Genomic DNA, 19,009 nt, shown 5'->3' with positions numbered 1-19,009 from the left:
ATAGCCACTGGAAGGGGGTTATGGATTGAACAGGGACAGTGCTATTCATTGGAAAGTATATATAGATACCGTGATGTGTCTACATCTACAAAGATTAGAATTGTTCGGACCATTGTTTTCCTCTTGACACTCTATGGATGTGAAACCTGGACTTTGAAGAAGCAAGATAGAAAAAGCATTGACGCTTTTGAGCTTTGGTGCTGGAGAAGACTTTTGAGGATACCATGGACAGCCAGGAAAACAAACAAATGGATCATAGAACAAATCAATCCAGAATTGTCACTCAAGGCACAAATGACGAGGCTCAAACGATCATACTTTGGACACATTATGCAAAGACCCAGCTCCCTTGAGAAGTCCATAATGCTGGGAAAAGTTGAAGGAAAGAGAAGAAGAGGATGAGCAGCAGCAAGGTGGATGGACTTGATTACGACAGCAATGAATGCACCACTGAGAGACCTTAAAGGCCAAGCTGAAGACAGATCATCCTGGAGAGAATCTATCTATGTGGTTGCTAAGAGTCGATACCAACTTGACAGCACTTAATCAATCCGTCAATTAGTGCTATCCACCTGCTAAATAGAATAGAGCAACCATCTAAAAAGCAACCATCTTTGGCCAATTAGCAGGGGTTATGATTTAGCACAGTGCTTCACATACACTAACTTCCTGTAGCTCAGGGGTGCACAAGTCAAATACCCTGGTGGACCAGAACCGTCCATGACTTGGTAGGCAGGGGCCAAGGTAAATGTTCAGCACATGAGAAAGGAGAGGAGAGTTAGTCTTGTGGTAGCAAGCATGACTTGTCCCCTTAGCTAAGCAGGGTCTGCCCTAGTTGCATATGAATGGGAGACTAGAAGTGTGAGCACTGTAAGATATTCCCTTCAGGTGATGGAGCCACTCTGGGAAGAGCAGAAGATTTCATGTTCCCTCTCGGGCTTCTCCAAGATAGGGCTGAGAGAGATTCCTGCCTGTAACCTTGGAGAAGCTGCTGCCAGTCTGTGAAGACAATATTGAGCTAGATGGACCTGCGTTCTGACTCATTATATGGCAGCTTCCTATGTTCCTATGTTCACATTAATAATTACATTAAAATTAATTATTAATAATATTAATGAAAGCAAGTATTAGTTACCCACAGCATGAGGAGGGAAGAGGAGGCTCCTAGCAACCTTTCCTCTTCCTTGTCCATTCCCCATGCACTTTCAATGCCTTTAAAGGTCAGGTTTGAAAGGAGGATGACCACCCACCAAGTCCATGGGGCAAGGCAGCATTTTGCAGCTCACCGGAAGCACCACAATACTTTGGGCCAGACCTGGGTCCAGCAAAAAAATACCCGCAGGCCAGCTCTGGCCCCTGGACCATATGTTATGCAGGCCTGCTATAGCTCTTACAAAGCTCTGAAAGGCCCATCAGTATTATTATTCTAATCCCTATAATGCTGATCAAAGGCTGAGAGGCTGGCTTGGTCAAGGCAGCCTAGTACGTTCATAGCAAAGACAACAGTCAAACCAAGAGCCTCCTGATTTCTTACTCAGTATTTTTATCACTATACCACATAATCCTGATTCAACTTAGATGCCTTCTATACTCTAGTATTGCCACCTATGTATACAAAAGGTATTATGAGAAGCATCCTAGAGCTACAGAATTCTAATAGATCACTTTTAAAAAGATTTAGACCAATTAATGGATGCTATAAGCCAGCTATTATATGACAGGGAAATTCAGCCTCCAAATACTCATTTGACTGCCATATACTGCAGGAGACCAATAAAGGTAGGCTATCTACAGCTTGCTATGCTTGTGAGCTTCCCAGGGGCACATAGCTGGCCACTGCTGGAGACAGGATGATGGATTCGATGGTCTTTTAGTCTAATCTAGCATCAGCAGTGCTTCTATTCTTGAAGAACAATGGTCACTGCAAACATGGATTTTATGCACTGGGCCAATAAAGCTTGCCAGATTGTGCACTGTTACTAAAAGCAGAGTTACAACAATCAGCAGGTTCACGTGGTATATCTGTTGCTGAATTGCATCACTTCAGACAGCTGGTGTGAATATGCTCCCCATATTTTAAAAATCCCCACCATACAAATCTAGCATGTCAGGCAGAAGTCTTGGAATCCAACACTTGGAATCCAATATTGTGATATATTCCTCATTCTTTTTAAAGGGGAAGAATTGTGCAACCTGGCCTATACACATGCAGTGCAGCCTATGGAGTCTGTGTGCCAGGTGCTGTGTTCTGGGTATGATGGAGAGCACATGACCATGACACCATGTAAAAAGGGCCCACAGCCTAGGTAAGTATGGAAACGCCATGCTGAAGACGTTCTCTCAGTGCATAATTTAATACCATTGTGTAGCAAGGCAGTTTTATAGTCCTATTCAGACATTACCTTGTACATATGTATATACATATATAGAAGTTTTTGTGTGAATGATTTGTTTGTGTGTTCATTTTAAAAGTGAAAAGGACAGTTTGGATGATATTTTCCTCACTGAATCAGCTCACATCATTAGAAAATGAATGCACTGCATGTACATCCTTCCATCTTTCCACAATATCCTCACAATCCTCCCAGTGCATTCTGTAATCATGGGCTGGGGGGTGGCAGTTTGGTATCTGGGCCATATGAGAGCCCGCTGGTTTTCGGGGACTGTGGTGGCAATATCGTTCAAACTGACCTAAATACAAGCCTCCTCCAAAGCAGGGTACAGTTAAGTAGAGTACATGCATTAAACATGTGAGCAACTGTACAAGTGTACACTGTACACTGACTGCATGTGTGTTGAACTTAAGCCCTATTCAGATATTATACAAAAGTACAGATTTCTGTGTGCTCATACATATTTTTGTGTAAATGACTTACCTGCATTCGTTTTAAAAGTGTATCTGGGTATAGACCCCTAAAATGCATGATACAGGCCACATGGTACAATACGGCTGTTAACCCTAACATAACATGTAGATAACTGTACCTGTATACAAATCAGGGATGTGCAAAACTTTTTGACATCAAAAAGTTTTGACTCAAAACAGGTCATTTAGAGTGTCTCAAGCTTGAAACAAAACACCATTTAAATAAAGGGCCTGTTTCAAGCTCAGAACAAAACAACCACTTTTGAGCCGAAACATTTTGAAATTTCAAGTGCCATTTTGGAGGCCTATTTTCTCTTGCTGATTGGTTGTCTGGCACAGGCTTCCAATTAGCTTGTGATCTCCCTATGCCCCCACATTGGCTGGAGGGAGGCAGGAGGGAACTCAAAGGAGGAAGTTGCTCCAGTTGAGCTTATGGCTATGCTTGCTGCTAAGGGTGCTGCTGTGGCAGGTGTTGCAATGATAGAAAATAAGGAGTCATAATTCTGTGTGAGAGAGGAACTTGTGCCAATGATGTTACTGCAGCCAGCGCAGGCACTGTGGCTGGCAGTGGATTCTGGGTTATTCTTTTTTGGCCATTTTTGGACTGTGTTGGAAATGTGTGTTGGGAACAATGAGGAAAGTCAAAACACCCTGTTGTTCCCCATGGGTAGCTCCTAGGGACACCATAGTAGGTTGTGTGGTAGGTCATCATGGGTGCTACCTACCACCCAACTCACAAAATAAATGGGCAAGCAGGCGATTTTAAACAAATTTCTAACTACCCAACACACTTTGGTGTCCCTAGGAGCTACCCATGGGGAAAAATGGGTAGGGTGTTTTGCGTTTCCCCATTGTTCCTATGGCCAAAACACTTGGAACCGGTTTGACCACTGAATAAATATTTCAGCCATCTGCACTTTGTTTTGAGCTAGAAACAAAACACAAAATTCAATTTGTGCACATCCGTAATACAGATCTGTACCTTTGTACACAGTGCTCATTGTACGAACATTGAAGAGAGAGAAGCCTAGCCCTCTTTTGGGTGAGCGTGAGAGCCACCGGGCTTGCAGGCAAGCCCGGTTTCCTCAAAGCGGGTAACCTGCTTAGGTAGCCCTCCCCTTAGACGAGGTTAGCGGAGCGAATGCTCCGCTAACCCTGTCTATTTTATTGTGTGTTGTCACGGTGTGACTCCGCGGCACGGCAACACAGAAGGAGACCCCTGCTGGGTGGCTGAAACAAGCCTCCCGGCCATGGGGGTCTCTCCAGGGTGCCCTGCACACTTGCGTGGGGCATCATGGAACTTCCAGGGCCTGCGCAACCCTCAGTCCCCACTGTCTCTGTGACAGAGCTGGCAGTTGTGTGGGCAGCCGATCCAGCAGCCCTGGGCGGCTGGATCGGCTGCCCACACAACTGCCGGCTCTGTGCTCATCTGCAGGAAGAGCGGGCTAAACCCGCTCTCCCCACTAACTCCATTCAGGCGAGTCTTACTAATCGTGAGACCCACCACAATGTGTGAGCAGGGCTGTTATCTTTGTCTATAATAGGGTACAGGTGCACTGCTCACAGAAAACAACAGAGGTTTATTGTTTCAAAATCTTTGTTACAGATGCTATTAACTGGATTCTTTTGAAAGAAGGCTGCAGTTCATCTGTATATATTTTAAATTCCCAAGTCATGCGGTCCTTTCTAAAGGATGATTAAAAGAGTTTAGATGACATTTTCCCCCACTCTATTTCCCCACTCTATGAGCGTTTCTGAACCCCTCCCATGCTCTTGGTGATTAACCAGCATCCTGAAAGTTAACTACCGGGAAATGGTGCCAAGGAAATTCAGGAGAAGTGATTCACGTTGCTGATTGCTTTCCTTCCACATGCATTTGATGCGTCTGGAATAGTTATCAATAACCACTGCAGCCTCCAGCAATAATCAAGTGTTGATAGCCATAAAGCACTGAAGTGTTGGGCAGGCGAGTACAGTAAATACTGTGCTGAGCTTTACTGAGAAAGTCTTGATTACCATGAAGCTGAGTGGCTCCAGCCCTGGACCAACACAGCATGAGTTAGTTACAGGATTTATCGTGTCTTGTTTAAACCAAACATATCTCTCTCCTTACTTCCCCATTTTTATTTTTCTTCATCACTGGGCAGACCATAATTTTGGGGGGTTTATCACCAAACTTCTGTCTGTTCCATATTGCGAGTCATTTGTCAAGTTCTTCAAGGTCATAAGGGAACCACAGTGTGGACATATTAGTATTGACTGATTGGTCCTCTTATGCTTATGGCTGCCGCCATGGCAGCTAAATGTACTGCAGAATTTATTTATTTTTTAAGCCACAAGGTGATAGTGGGGAAAAGCAGAAGTGAGCAGAAGCTAGTATTGTGAATCCAGCTACAAAGACTCATAAAAGTCACCGGAATTTAGTGCTGGAATAAGGGCCTTTGGGTTAGGATAGTCCATAGTCCTTCATGCTGAAACGTAATTCATACTACTTAACATTTATAAAAAAACACTTTAGAGAGCCCAAAGCACTTCCCACCAGGGATTTTTCCATACAATCTTTCATAGGCATTCTCGGTGGTTTCCCACCCAGGCACTGATCAGACTCACCCATACCTGCTTAAAAGCAACAAAGCTGAAACATTAGATATCCCAAATGATTCATGGTATATCATGAGCCATCAATTTATTTGTAAAGCTGTATAGTTGCCTTCCATGTCTCCTTAGAGCAAGCTTCTGCAATGCATGACCCACTAAGCCAAATGTAGCCCACCAGAAGCACCCAATAAAACTCTTGCTTTCACTTCCTGCCTGGGAGTACAAAAGCAGGGGCTCACCAAGTTACAGTACATGGCTACAGTACACCAGGCTATAGTACATGGCTGAGAGGCTATTTCTGGCTTTGTAGATCAGGCTTGTGCGAGTCCTGGCCCCCAGTAAGTAGTCTGATTGCAGGCTGCATCTATCGGATTCATTGGATTAAACATTATGCTGCTCCAAACAACTTTTTATTCATCTGTTAACAGATTCAATAAACAGATAGGTATGCCAAACAAACAGATTGCATCTCCTACATCCAGAGGCAGTCTTTTAATTTTGCAGAAAGGATAGATCCGATAGCTGCTGGCTGTAGCCAAGGCCAATGAGCTGTGGATTATCATATTATCTTCAAATAAAAGATCATAGATTAAAACAAAGCAAAGCCAGTGGGGGCAGTGCAGAAGTAGATTCTTTCTTGATGTCATAAGGATAGTACTCAGTATATACTTCTTGAATATAAGCAGTATATGCTTCTACCCCCTCTCCTCGGGAATTAACTCCCCATCCCACAGAAAAACAGCAGTCAAATGATGATTTTTAAATACTCTTAGAGCAGAGACAGAGAATAAGATAGAAAATATAGAGGACTTTTTTTTTTTTTTTGCAGTGACATCTTTGAAGTGTTTGCAGTAGGAATGCAACAAAAAGAAAGAGGAAATTTCTCAGGTAAGTATGGCCAAATTCAGACACCACACCAAACCCTAGGTAAACGTAGCTGAGATAGGTCTTTCTGATTGTCTGAATGTGTGAAGCAGCAGTTCTCTCACCCAACTGCAGCTCCGTTATTGCCTCCCAACCTGAATTTGAACCCTCTATAGTGAGATTTGCAGCTGAAACCAGAGGTTCTGAAGCACCATTGTGTTGTCTGAAGTATGCAGCCATTGTAACCTGGATTTCATGAGGAAGTTTTCTTCCCATTACCATGAAGAGGTCAGCTCAGAGCAGCTCAGAAATGCATTCATTCCAGGGAGACTGCATCTCTCACTGGTTGTCTCTCAGAGCCTCACTCCTCTTGCTGCTCCTTCACAACAGGGACACTGCATCCTTAGAGTTCCTGCATATAAAGGGACATAGCCAAATCAGAATAAGCCTCTTTCCCTTGCCTGCTTTGGACCTGACGTGTTCCTGAGCAAGAAAAGGCTGGGAAGAAAAGAAGGAGGCAGCAGGAGAGAGTTCTCAAATGTTAACATTTCAGTGTTTATTTTAAGGAGACATTAAACCCTACATACAGACATAAACAGATTTCTGTATACACACAGCGGCTACTCCTGTGCAAGCACAGAGGAGTCAGAGCAACGGCAGAGAAGTGCAGGCAATAAGATGAGTTTTCTGCAGATATACCTGGGAGTATTTCACACCACCCAATAGCAGGTAAGACCACTGCGGGCTGATAAACAAGTGCTCCACTTTAAAGTGCAAAAGACTCAGATGCTGTACCTGGGCACAGTACGAGTTCTATTGAAGCTAATACAGGAACACTACCACATTATCCCCAACAGTGGACCCCTTGTTTTTGTTCAGTTAATTAAAGAAAGACAATCTTCCTTTATGTGCAGGATGTGTGTTTCTGTTAATAGCACTGACAAATCCTCAGTGGGGCGTGTGTGCTGGCATGGGGAGTGGGGGAGGCTAGAAACTCAGGGGTTTTGTGGTTGTGGTCCCGGGTTGCCAGAGGAAAACCAAGGTTGCAGAGAGGTTTTAAGGGCAAAGCCTGTTTTGCTTCTGAGGGGAAGGGGATTGTTTTGGGGGGATTGTTAATGCTACAAGCGATCGATGCTTGGACTGCTTGTTCACCCTCCAATGCACCCCTTAGTGAGTTGCCTTGTATAAACATAACAACAGCTCTGCTGGATCAGGCCAACATCCTTTCTAGTCCAGCATCCTTTTGCACACTATCTAGTCCAGCATTCTTTTGCACACAGTGGCCCACCAGATGCCTCTGAGAAGCCCACAGGCATGAGGTGAAGGCATGCCCGCTCTCCGGCTGTTTCTCCCCTGCAACTCTTCAGAGTCATGTTGCCTCTGAGGCTGGAGGTGGCCTATAGCCACCATACTACTAGCCATTGATAGACCTGTCCACCAAGTATTTGTCTAAGCCTCTTTTAAAGCCATCCAAGATAGTGACCATCACCACATCTCATGGCAGAAAATTCCATATATTAAAAGTTCTTCCTTTTGTCAGTCCTAAATTTCCTAGCCGACAGTTTCACAGGATGACCCCTGGATCTAGTGTTGTAAGAGAGGGAGAAAAATTTCCACTCTCTCTACTCCATGCATAATTGTATACACATCTGTTATGTCCTCCCATAGTTGCCTCTTCTCTAAACTAAAAAGGCCCAGATGCTGTAGCCATACCTCATAAGGATGGTGCTCCAGGCCCCAATCATCTTACTTGCCCTCTTCTCCATCTTTTCCAGTTCTACTTATTAAGATATGGTGACCAGAACTGTATGCAGTACTCAAAATGTGGCTGCACCATAGATTTGTATAAGGGCATTATAATAGTAGCAGTTTTATTTTCAATCCCCTTCTTAATGATCCCTAGCATGGAATCAGCCTTTTTCACAGCTGCCGCACATTGAGTCGACACTTTCAACGACCTGTCCACCACGATCCCAAGATCCCTCTCCTGGTCAGTCACCAACACCTCAGATCTCATCAAAGTATACTTGAAGTTGGGGTTTTTCGTTCCAATGTGCATCACTTTACATTTGCTTACATACTTAGAATTCTCTTCTCTACTTAGACTCTACTTAGAATTCCCATTGAAATGGATGTAAAAGCTTCCAAGGAAAGAAGAGGAAGAGGCAGGCTGCAATGGACCTAGCACCTAAACTGGGGCAGCTGAACCCATTTATGAACCCATTCTGATGATGGAGTTGCATGTGTGGTCTGAGTGGACACCTGTAGATGGGGTGTCCAGCATGGTTGAATGTGACACATATGTTTAAGGTGTACATACACAGGTAACAGTTGCTCCTTTGTCTGGCACCCATCCTAAATAGCAATGGGCAGGTAATACCTTTCTCAAGGTATTGCCTGCCCCTCATTTTATGAGGTTACCCAGAACAATCTGTTCTTGCCAAGTAAACTTTATCCTAAATAAGATGACCCCACTTTTGAATTGGTCATGCAATCTTATTGAGTCATCCTCGAGATCTTCAGGCCAGCTGTACTTCACCTATGCTCCCAGAATCTTCTTCCAACCCCATCACCCTGGAAAGGTAATTTAGCAGATGCTCTATTCGCTTCACTTCTGGGGACTCAGGAACCCTTTCCACTCTTGTTATTCCAACAATGAATTCATGTACGTACGAAAAGGAGTCCCCAGCAGATAGTGCCAGGATCCCCAGGTCTACCTTTCACCAGTATAGGTGGAAAGAGAGGGGCCCAATTCTCTCTTCCCATGGGAGGGAGAAATGTGACCTCAAGTCTCCCTCCTCAACTGGGGAAGCAGTTTATTATCCCAAGGGAGATTAAATGAGGGGGGCCCCAAAAGGGATACACAGGGATCCTTGTGACAAACCATTTTTTGTGGATGTTTAACCTGTCTGTCAAACTGTCCAGATTGGAATCAATATGCAGCAATGCTGCAAGTGGATTCACCCTAGCGAGATTCCACTTGCCGGTTGTAGGCTCCTTTCCAATGTTTGGGTATGAGTTTGCACCACAATCACTGCTTAGGGGATTCAGACTTGGTAGTCATGACTAGGCTCAATTGAATTCAATGAGGTAGTCGTGTCTAACTTAAATCCCACTCATTTCAATCATGACTAATCTGTATGCTGCCCAATAATAACAAACAGGTGTACCTACAACTCACAGCCCTAACAATTCAAATGTCCCCTCATCCATCGATCAACCAACTAAAGAATCAAGTCATATCCTATAGACACTTACTAGGGAATCTATTAAACTGAGCTCAGAGGTTCAGTTAATAATGCTTCTAAGTTAATATGCACAGAGTTGATTAATCTACCAATTATGATGAAAGTTTGCAGCTCTTTTAAAAAGAACACCTCAATTTGGAAAAAAATATTCTGGTTGGAAGAAGTGTCGCTACAATACAAGCCTGCCCTAATGACTGATTCTCCTGCATGAATCTGCCTGTATGTTAAGATTTCCAAAAAGGCCACTGCTCTGTATTTCAGCTTTTTCAGAGACTCAACTGGCATTGATATGGAGTAGTGCCTTCATGGTGGTGATGCAATAACCCACTGGAAGTTTGTTTGTCCCCCTCACTGACTATATTTCACCATCTGACCAAGACATTCTTTTTCAGGCAGACATCTGCCCGCTCAGTATTCTCTCTGCTTATCTTTGCTACTGTGGTACTCCATTTTGTTTGGCTGTTGCAATGGTATTGTAGCTTTATTGAAATGAATATCTTTTATTTAATTATTTGTATACCACTTTGACCACATCATGGGAAAATGGTATACAAATCTAATAAACAAATGCCACCCTACACCAATAATAATTCAGGGAAAACACTGAAGAATAAATCTTGGTATGAGGCAGAGTTCTTTCTCGGAGACTTCAGAATCTGATGATGGAATCCCCACCTATAAGGTCATAATCATTGCACGTGTTTCTTGAATGGGTACTTTCCATCCTTTCCTTCTTGGTAGGGGACGGGGGGGGGGGGCTATACTGTTTTCTGCCTGTCTCCAAAGATATCAGATCTACAGCATTTTACATTATTCAGATGTGTTCTGCAATACATCTTGTTCAAATGTGGGTCTGGTTCCTTCCATGCTTCCCTTTTTAAAAATCCATGTGCATAGATACAACCACTGAAAAACATGACTGTTTCTGCATTGCATCCATAAGGAAATCCCTGGGCCTGCATTAATCACAGCAGCATATAGCTTTAGCTTTTGTACAAAATACTCATGAGGGAAGGCTTGCTGCCATTTCTGCGGCTCTCTCCTTCACAGTCGTTTTATGTCTACATTCTGATTCCATAAATTCTGATTCCTACCTTTTCTATTTTCCACTCTAGTTGTTTATGATCGCTCAGGACTGCTTCAATTCAAGACACTGGAACTGTCACTTGTTCTAAATCCTCCTCCGCCTCCCCCATCCTCCCTCTCAATATGCCATTCTCCTCATGAACAGTTGCATCTCAGCTGTCAGTGTGAATGGCAAAGATGTCCTTTACTGATAAGACTATGCCTGTGGCACAGAGAGTTCCTCCGAACAGCTAATTAGCAGTAGGTAGGCCACTACAAGGTTCAATGCTGTCCTTCAAGTTGGCTGCCAACACTGACACCATCAGCTGAACTGTCATATTTTGTTCCTCACTCGAAGGAACAGGTGAGGTTTTGGGGGGTCTATGGAAAGATGGCGGCACCCAAGTGAAGAGGAAGAAAAATTACAGAAGACATGAGCAAGCAGCAATTCCACATTACATGAAAACTTGTATACTTCCTAATCATGAAAACGGCATGTATTCTTTTCAAATACAACACAGAAATGGATCTCTTGATAAAAGCTAGTTATACTTTTAAGTGCCTAACCTTTTCACAAAAAGGAGGTGGTCCAGCAACAGTCAGGGTGCAACACTGTATCTCATAGGATGGCTTCACGTGTCACAGTCGAAATGGGTGCAAATTTAGTGAAAGGCTAATCCAGTATATGAGACATCCAATATATGACATTAGGGGAGCGTGGTGGGTTGTATCCCAAGCCAATCACATTTAATGACACGTGTGGTCCATAGTCAGTAGAAATGCAAGTAGATCTCTTTCCCAGCAGATGAACAAAGCAGCAGTAATATTCCCCATGGATCCCACATGCAGTGCGATACAGATAGGAATGCTAGACCTGCCTGTCAGCATTAGTATGTTGCACACTTCCTCACCTTTGGGGCAAATCACTCCCCACCCACCAGCATGAAAACTGTACTTTGAGGGGGAAGGGGGGAAACACACACACACACACACACACACACACACACACCAACTACCATGAAGAGAGACAACACAGGTGGCAGACGTTGGGTCCATTCTCAGGAGTGGCACAGCAGCAGCCCTCTCAGCACACCTTCACAGATGGCCTGCAGAGGGAGGGAGGATGACCAAATGGAACCACGGTGCTTTTCGTGCCCTGTTCCCAACAGATAAGAAAGGGAGAGAGATTTGGAAGAAGTAAGGGGCCATGGCTGAGATCTGATGAGAGAGAAAAGAGAATGGTGAGGGGAGTAAGGCCCTGGTGCCCCACCAGGTGATGCTCTGCTTCAGGCAGCAAAATGTCATGAGGTGACAGTGAAGAGGGATTATGCTACACTCTGAGCTGAGCTTCCTAAGCTGTACTGTTTTCCATAATAGGCATGCACTTGGCTGATGTCTGCATCAATACAGCCATAGAATTCTGAATTTCTAAATTCCAGAGCCATGACTGCCAGAACACTGTTGTAAAAATGTTCCAGGGACTTATGCAATGTGTAAAAGAACTTTGCCTTTAGTAGTCAATTCAGTGTCCCTAGATCCACTTTTGTATGCGGTTCAAGTTAAAAGACATAGCTACTTGAATAGAAGCAATTAAGCTTGATGCTCCTTCTACTGAGAAGTAATTGGAATGCGGTTATCATCCAGTTTCACAAAGGTGCAGGCAAGAACTTAATTTCCCACACTTCTCTTTGCCAGCATAGCTTCTGCTACAAATCCAGGTGAAGGGGTGGGGAGGGGGAGAGAATATTTTCTCTTTCCTCAGAATGTTACTTTGTTTTGATTTGGAGCTTTTCTTTTTTACTTCAATAACTTTGATATATCTTAACCTGCCACCTGTGCCCATGAAATCTTCTATCTTCTAGTGTTCCAAAGGCAATGTCTAAAATTCACGCTCATTTTGAAACATGCCTACCAATTCCAGAAAATTTAGGGGCTTAGATGTCCATCTGGTGTTGATTTTAGGATTAAGAAACTTTATCACTAAAATTCATACACACTTGGCAAAAACCATTTCAGCTTAGGTATCCAAGACAACAAGGAATGCCCATTCTGCCAGAGATGCAGTGCGGGATTTTCAATGAGTACAATAATTGAATAGAGAAACCTCTAAATTTCACCAAAATGCCAAGCACAAATTAGGGGCTCCTGCTCTACCAAAAGATCAGAAACATTTCAAGGAAAGAAAATTGATACTTAAAAAAAAAAAAAAAAAAAAAAGATAGCTAAACATTCTAACATGGGTTCTATATATTCCTAGCTGGGGCACACAGGAACCGAAATAATTCAAGTTTTTAGTCAAATTTTGCTAGGGGGCATTATCTGATGCCATAAAGACTCAATGAAGCTATTCTCATGAGCAGCAGGAACCAGGCTAAGGGAGTCCAGCCCAGGTCCTGCTGCTTGTGTGCAGCAATGGGAACCACACTGCTCCCGGTGGCAGCTTGGTGGCAAGCCCGCTTATGAAGCCCGCCGCTGAACCCGAGTTTGGGGCACAAGAGTGCCCCAAAAGCAAGTTAAATGACCGCGTGTTGCTACAGCGCGGCTTCACACTGCAATGACTCATGAGTAGCCTCCTGACTGGGAAGCTGCAACAAGCCTCCCAGATCCCCAAAAGGCACCATACACTTGCACAGTGCCTTATGGGACTCCTGGTTTGGGGGCTTCCTGGCCCCCAAACCCTGCTGCCCCAACCGGCTCCATGATGGAGCCGGTAATAGTCTGAGTGGCCGATCTGGCCACCCAGGGAGGGCTCCCTGCTCGTCTGCGGGGAGAGCGGGTCAAGCCCGCTCTCCCTGCAAACCCTCTTTCATCTCTACACACAGATCGTGTGAAGAGCCTTAATGTCTTGCTGAGATTCCAAATTTTTAATTTCAATAGGCAACACTGATAAGACCGAGGCCATCATCAAACACTGCCTAAAAAATATTTTCAGGAAAACGTAGCAATCCTTACATGGGTAAAACATCGAAGGAATATCAAGGGTAGTTAAAAGTTTTCATAAAGTCAGCAAAAATGTCTCAGGAAGGTTCCACAAATCACTTGTTAATTCAAGTATGTTCATGTTCGTCCAATCACATCCCTTAATTTATATTACAATGAACTTAAAGGTAAAGTGTGCCATCAAGTCAGTGTCGATTCCTGGCAACCACAGACCCCTGTGGTTGTCTTTGGTAGAATACAGGAGAGGTTTACCATTGTCTCCTTCTGCGCAGTATGAGATGACACCTTTCAGCATCTTCCTCTATTGCTGCTACCTGATAGAGGTGTTTCCCATAACAGCGGGGATTCGAACCAGCAACCTTTGGCTTGCTATACAAGTCATTTCCCCGCTGTGCCATTAGGTGACTGGGAACACACTGAACATACATAATATTTATTTGAATTGAAAATATGTATTTGAACTGAAAATAGAAAATATTTAGGGGGAGGTGCTTTGTTTTTAATAAATAAATGCTAATCTTGTCTCATGTTCAGTTAAACTACTGTGAAATTAAATTCTAAGTTAATTACAAAAGAGCTGTTATTTTCCAAAGAACTCTAGTTTGATTTACCAGCATTTGCAAAGGTCATCTCTCTTGTCCCAAAAGCCAATAACATTGATTGGGAAGTTTTAGAAAGAAAGCACAGAAACACACCCCTCCGTGGCACTTCAGGTGACATTCTCCAGAATGAAAGCAAATTATTATTATTAAAAAGAAGTATCTTTGGGCTTGGCTGTCTTCTTTGAAATGAACTAATTTCAGGAAGTCATAAAAATGGTCTAATGGAGTCAAGCCCACTACAGCACTTTGTCTAATTTTAAAAATCCCTTTAAAAAATAGCCCTTGGTTCATACTTTTGCCTTTTAATAAAATATAATGTTGAAACAAGTATCCTACTAGCTGTAGAAATGCTGGTCCCCAAAGCAGCAACAGGCCTTGAGATCCAACAGGGTCAATTTGAAGTTGATAAGAGACGATTGGTGGGCCTGCTTTACACACATTTACTTATTTATTTATTTATTTATTTAAGCAAATTTGTACACCGCCTCAAACTTTCGTCTCTGGGCGGTTAACAATAGTATAAAACCAGCTGAAAACATATACAAAAAGTTAAAACAATTTAACAATTTAAAAAACAAACCAGAGTTTATACCACTGCACTGGAGGAGGCTGCTACTGTTCTACCTTCTCACCACCCTCTTGGTTCTTGCCTATGCAAAATAATCTCCTGCTCATCTGCCATGCTGAGTCTGCTGGGGCAGAGCAGCATCCCAAGGTGAAATGTAGTCCACAACAGCCAAAAAGGATGTCAAGGCACCAGTCTTGTCAACAGCACTGCCTACTAGCCACTCAGGGGCAGAGGGAGACGGGCCACTGTAGGTCTCCCTCCCGAGTTCAGCCTGCCGCTGTGGCCCCCTAGCCCCACCCCCTGCATCAGACGTAAGCATCTGACATCAGACGCAGGATGAGTAGTTAAGCCATACCCCTTGTGTCTCGGACACAGAGGGTGTAGCTTCGCTCGCAAATGGGTCCGCGCATCTCCTATTGAGTCCAGCCAGCTCCGCATTCATGGCATGGCCGGGAGCGACTCTCCCTGCTTCTAAAAGGCAGAGAGAGCTGCTCTGGACACACTACAAATGTGGCAGTGGCTGGATTTTGCTTGTAAATGGAGCTGTGTGGCCCCATTTGCAAGCGAAATAACACCCCTGCGTCTGATGTCAGACGCAGGGGCGTGGCTGGGGTGCAAGGCACGGCCCCTGAAGCACGGTGGCCCGGATTCTTCGAACCCATTTGCACAATGGTGGCTCCACCCGTGCTGCCACTCTGGGCAGCAGCAGCTCACACCAAAGCTCACTGATGATGTTGCTAGGCTTCACATCTGCTGAGAGTTTGGAGGGATTCAAGTTGTCAGTGACACCCTGCTGATGCTTGGGCCTTGGCAGATGCTGTGCCTGAGATCTCCTTTCCAGCTCAATATTCATCCCACACTTTGAGCAAAGAAAGGGTCACAACTGCTCACTCACTCTCAAGGCAGCACAGAGAAGATGATATTATTATTTCTTGTTTACACAGTCAGACAAGTGTTATTGACTGGTTTGTTTTATCCAGACATCGAGTCCTTCCCAAGAACCTGGGATGCCAGAATTTTATTGTCAATGGTTATAGATATCGTCACAGAATATAGGCTGTTCCCAGTAAAGCTGCTTTTTGTAATTGGCTGATGGTGATTTCTGTGGCCCCTATGGTGTTGAGGTGCTCTTCAAGGTCTTTTGGAACTGCACCCAGGGCGCCAATTACCACTGGGATGATTTGGGTCTTTTTCTGCCACAGCCTTTCAATTTCAATTTGTAGATCTTTGTATTTGGTGATTTTTTTCTATTTCTTTGTCTTCTATTCTGCTATCCCCTGGTATTGCTCTGTCGATTATTTTGACTTGTTTTTCTTTCTTCTCGACTACAGTTATATCTGGTGTATTGTGTGGCAGATGATTGTCTGTTTGTAGTCGGAAGTCCCATAATATTTTTACATCTTCATTTTCTTCAACTTTTTCAATTTTATGGTCCCACCAATGATTGGCTACAGGTAGCTTGTATTGATGATGATGATGATGATGATGAAGAAGAAGAAATATTTATACCCTGCCCCTCCAGTACACTAATGGTCAGGGTGGCTATTAATAAAATAGATACAATGTACAAGTAAAAGTGTTAATAAAGTAAAACAAGTTAAAAGGCCAAACTAAAACCACATTTAAAATTACAAACATTTAAAATTAAAAGTTAGTAATAAAAAGCTAAAAACTGAGAACTAAATAACTAAGAAATAAATTGAGCAGGGTCAGGATATGTTTTGGGGCCGTCACTATTGCCACCACTGAGTGGCTTCCTTTCACATGATACCTTATTAAGAGTAAATATTTAAACACAAGCCAATGTGAAGTTTTTTGAGGATGAAAATACAAGCTTCGAAAAAAATTATAAAATGAAATCAGAATAATCCAGGGAGAAATTAATTAGGCAAGGTTTTAAGTCACCTCCTATTAATACCTTCCTGCTTGTCTTCCTTTTTATATTCAATATCAACACATGAATAGAACTCTATAGATGTAGTGTGTGTGCACGCGAGAGAGAGAGAGAGAGAGAGAGAGAGAGAGAGAGAGAGAGAGAGAGAGAGAGAGAGAGAATGTCCTTTGTCTATTCGAACCACAAATACCTTCATTATTTCTCAACTCCGTGAGCCTCTCTATGTTCTCCATAGCAAACAGAGACACAAGGACAATAGTACTGGGTAAAATGAACAACAAGAGAACAGCAGTACCGTGACAGCTGCCATCACTTATGAGAACAGCTCTTCTATGTCCTCATAAATCAAAAGCCAGTCACTGGAATTTGTCTACTGATTCTTATTTCTTGGAAGCATTTCAAGATATCATACACTTGTGGATCCAAATCCACAGGCAGGTTTGGAATTAATGAACACACCCCAAATAAGGTTAGAAAGATACGGTGGAGAAAATGATGCTCTACCTGATCCATTTTTGCCCTACAACTAAGGTGACAGAGATTTGTACATTAAGTTCTACAAAAATGTGGAAATCACACTTTCCGTTGATTTCACATTCTGTATGACCCAAGACGTATAAATCGACCGATCTAACTCTTGTAAGGCTTGGGAAACCCCTACAAGCTCAAGTGGGCTAGTCCAATGCACCCACCCCTAAGAACATATTGAGATAATTCACACAATCAAGAACTGTCCTACCTGGGTTTGAGAGCTGTGTGTGTTCCCAATTTCGGTTGTGTGGAAAGTAGGATAAGAGGAAACCTGGGTAGAAGTGATTGTGGAAGCAAGGTAGAAGAAAAGGCTTCCACATCATCACTTCTACCTAGGTTTTCCTCCGACTTTGCTTCCACATAACCAAACATTGGGAGCACATACAGCTCCCAACCCCATGTAGAACACAATAAGCCCTTTCTCACAATCAGTGAGAATGGCTTGAGGGTAGGTGGCAGAGAGGTCTGCTCAAACTTGCTTTCCCCAGAGATGATCTGTCGGTCCTTGCTGGGCACACTCCCCACATGCCCAGATGATCTTCCGCTGGCCTAGGCAGTACAAAGGATTGGGGGACAGGGCATGTCATCCCATCCCCTGGAAATCCCATAATGTACCACATGAGTGTGCAGTGCATTGTGGGGATCCCAGTAGTGCCACCAAAAAAGCAGCCATCACTCAGTCGAGAAAATGGGGCTAAAGGAGCGCTCGTTCGCTTCACCTCATTTAGTTCTGCAAGCGGGTTTGCTGCCAAAGCACCACTTGGATCAGGCTCGATCCCAGCAGTTCTTACAAGCAGTCAAGATTGGGCTTGGCTTCCTTAGCCTGGTCTTGGCTGCACATGAACAGCCTCAGTTTTTGATAGTGTGGATGACCTCCGTATCAAGCCCTATCCCAGGGTGTCTGGAAGCAGACCTTTATGGCATACACTGAAAATAGCAGCCACTTGTCTGTTCCTCTTCTCCCCTCCCCTCCCTGTAACATCTACTAATCATAGCATGCCATCATTACCCTTCTAAACTCCCCACTCTTCAAGCAGTAGCCAGTGAAGTGGAGCAGGAAGTAGGGGAACTCTTGAGTATGGCATAAGGCCATGCTTGTGTTGCTAGCTGTTAACTGGGGAAAGAAGAAGCAGGAATGGGGAGCTGCCATTTTGAGCCACAGCTACCCGTGTGCTCTAAATGCTTCACCATCTAGGCCTAGGTCTAAGTTAAGAAACTGTAACTGTGTTTAAGATTATAGGGATGATATCCACCTTGTAAGATGCCAAAGTTTTTCCAATTAATGTTTCTGCAAATTCCAAAGATGGCTACTGAAATGTAAAATAGGGGCACTCCCAGTCTCATTTCTGTTTTCCTTGTGCATTAATTGTTCTAACTGGATGTAAACTTTTCTGTTCCCCCTCACACCACATTTATTTTAAACTTTTAAAAATACCTTACCTCTCTTTCCCCACCCTCATAAAGCCTTGCATTTGCAAAGGTCATTTTTGTAACCTTCTGCTATTAAAAATTGTGAATTCAAAGACCTGAGAGCAATACATGTGAACGTCCGTTTGATGCGACGAGTTATTTTCTTGAAAAATATAGCTTTCATCTGAAGGAGCTGTTAAATGCTAACAAATGGTGTAGCTTAACAGTCACAATAAAATATGCAGTAAAAATGCCAAATTTTCTTTAATTTGTCAGTTTCTACATGTTGGGTTTTTTTGGGTTTTTTTGCTTCCTTATGATAGGCATTACCTAGTACATATTTCTCAGCACATTGTGAAGTCTACAAAAGGAAATTTTCACAACACATTAAACTCAGTCAAACCTAGTTATGTTACACAAAGG

The 19,009-nt window shown here is 43.4% G+C and overlaps 1 protein-coding gene and 1 long non-coding RNA gene across 7 annotated transcripts in view; one reads left to right on the top strand and one right to left on the bottom strand.

Moving 5' to 3' along the window:
* Positions 1–19,009, bottom strand: part of PCDH9 (protocadherin 9) — a 1,118,779-nt gene that overhangs the window by 658,667 nt on the left and 441,103 nt on the right. The gene's annotated exons all lie outside the window — the stretch shown is intronic.
* On the top strand, positions 6,292–11,074 carry LOC128351360 (uncharacterized). Its single transcript, XR_008319736.1, has 3 exons — positions 6,292–6,352; positions 6,946–7,057; positions 10,692–11,074. It is a non-coding gene; the product is annotated as an uncharacterized LOC128351360 (long non-coding RNA).

Source organism: Hemicordylus capensis, chromosome 3 (genome assembly GCF_027244095.1).
Source record: "Hemicordylus capensis ecotype Gifberg chromosome 3, rHemCap1.1.pri, whole genome shotgun sequence".
NCBI lineage: Eukaryota > Metazoa > Chordata > Lepidosauria > Squamata > Cordylidae > Hemicordylus > Hemicordylus capensis.
Note: the sequence above shows the minus strand (reverse complement) of the source record. Positions and strands in the feature narration are given on the sequence as shown.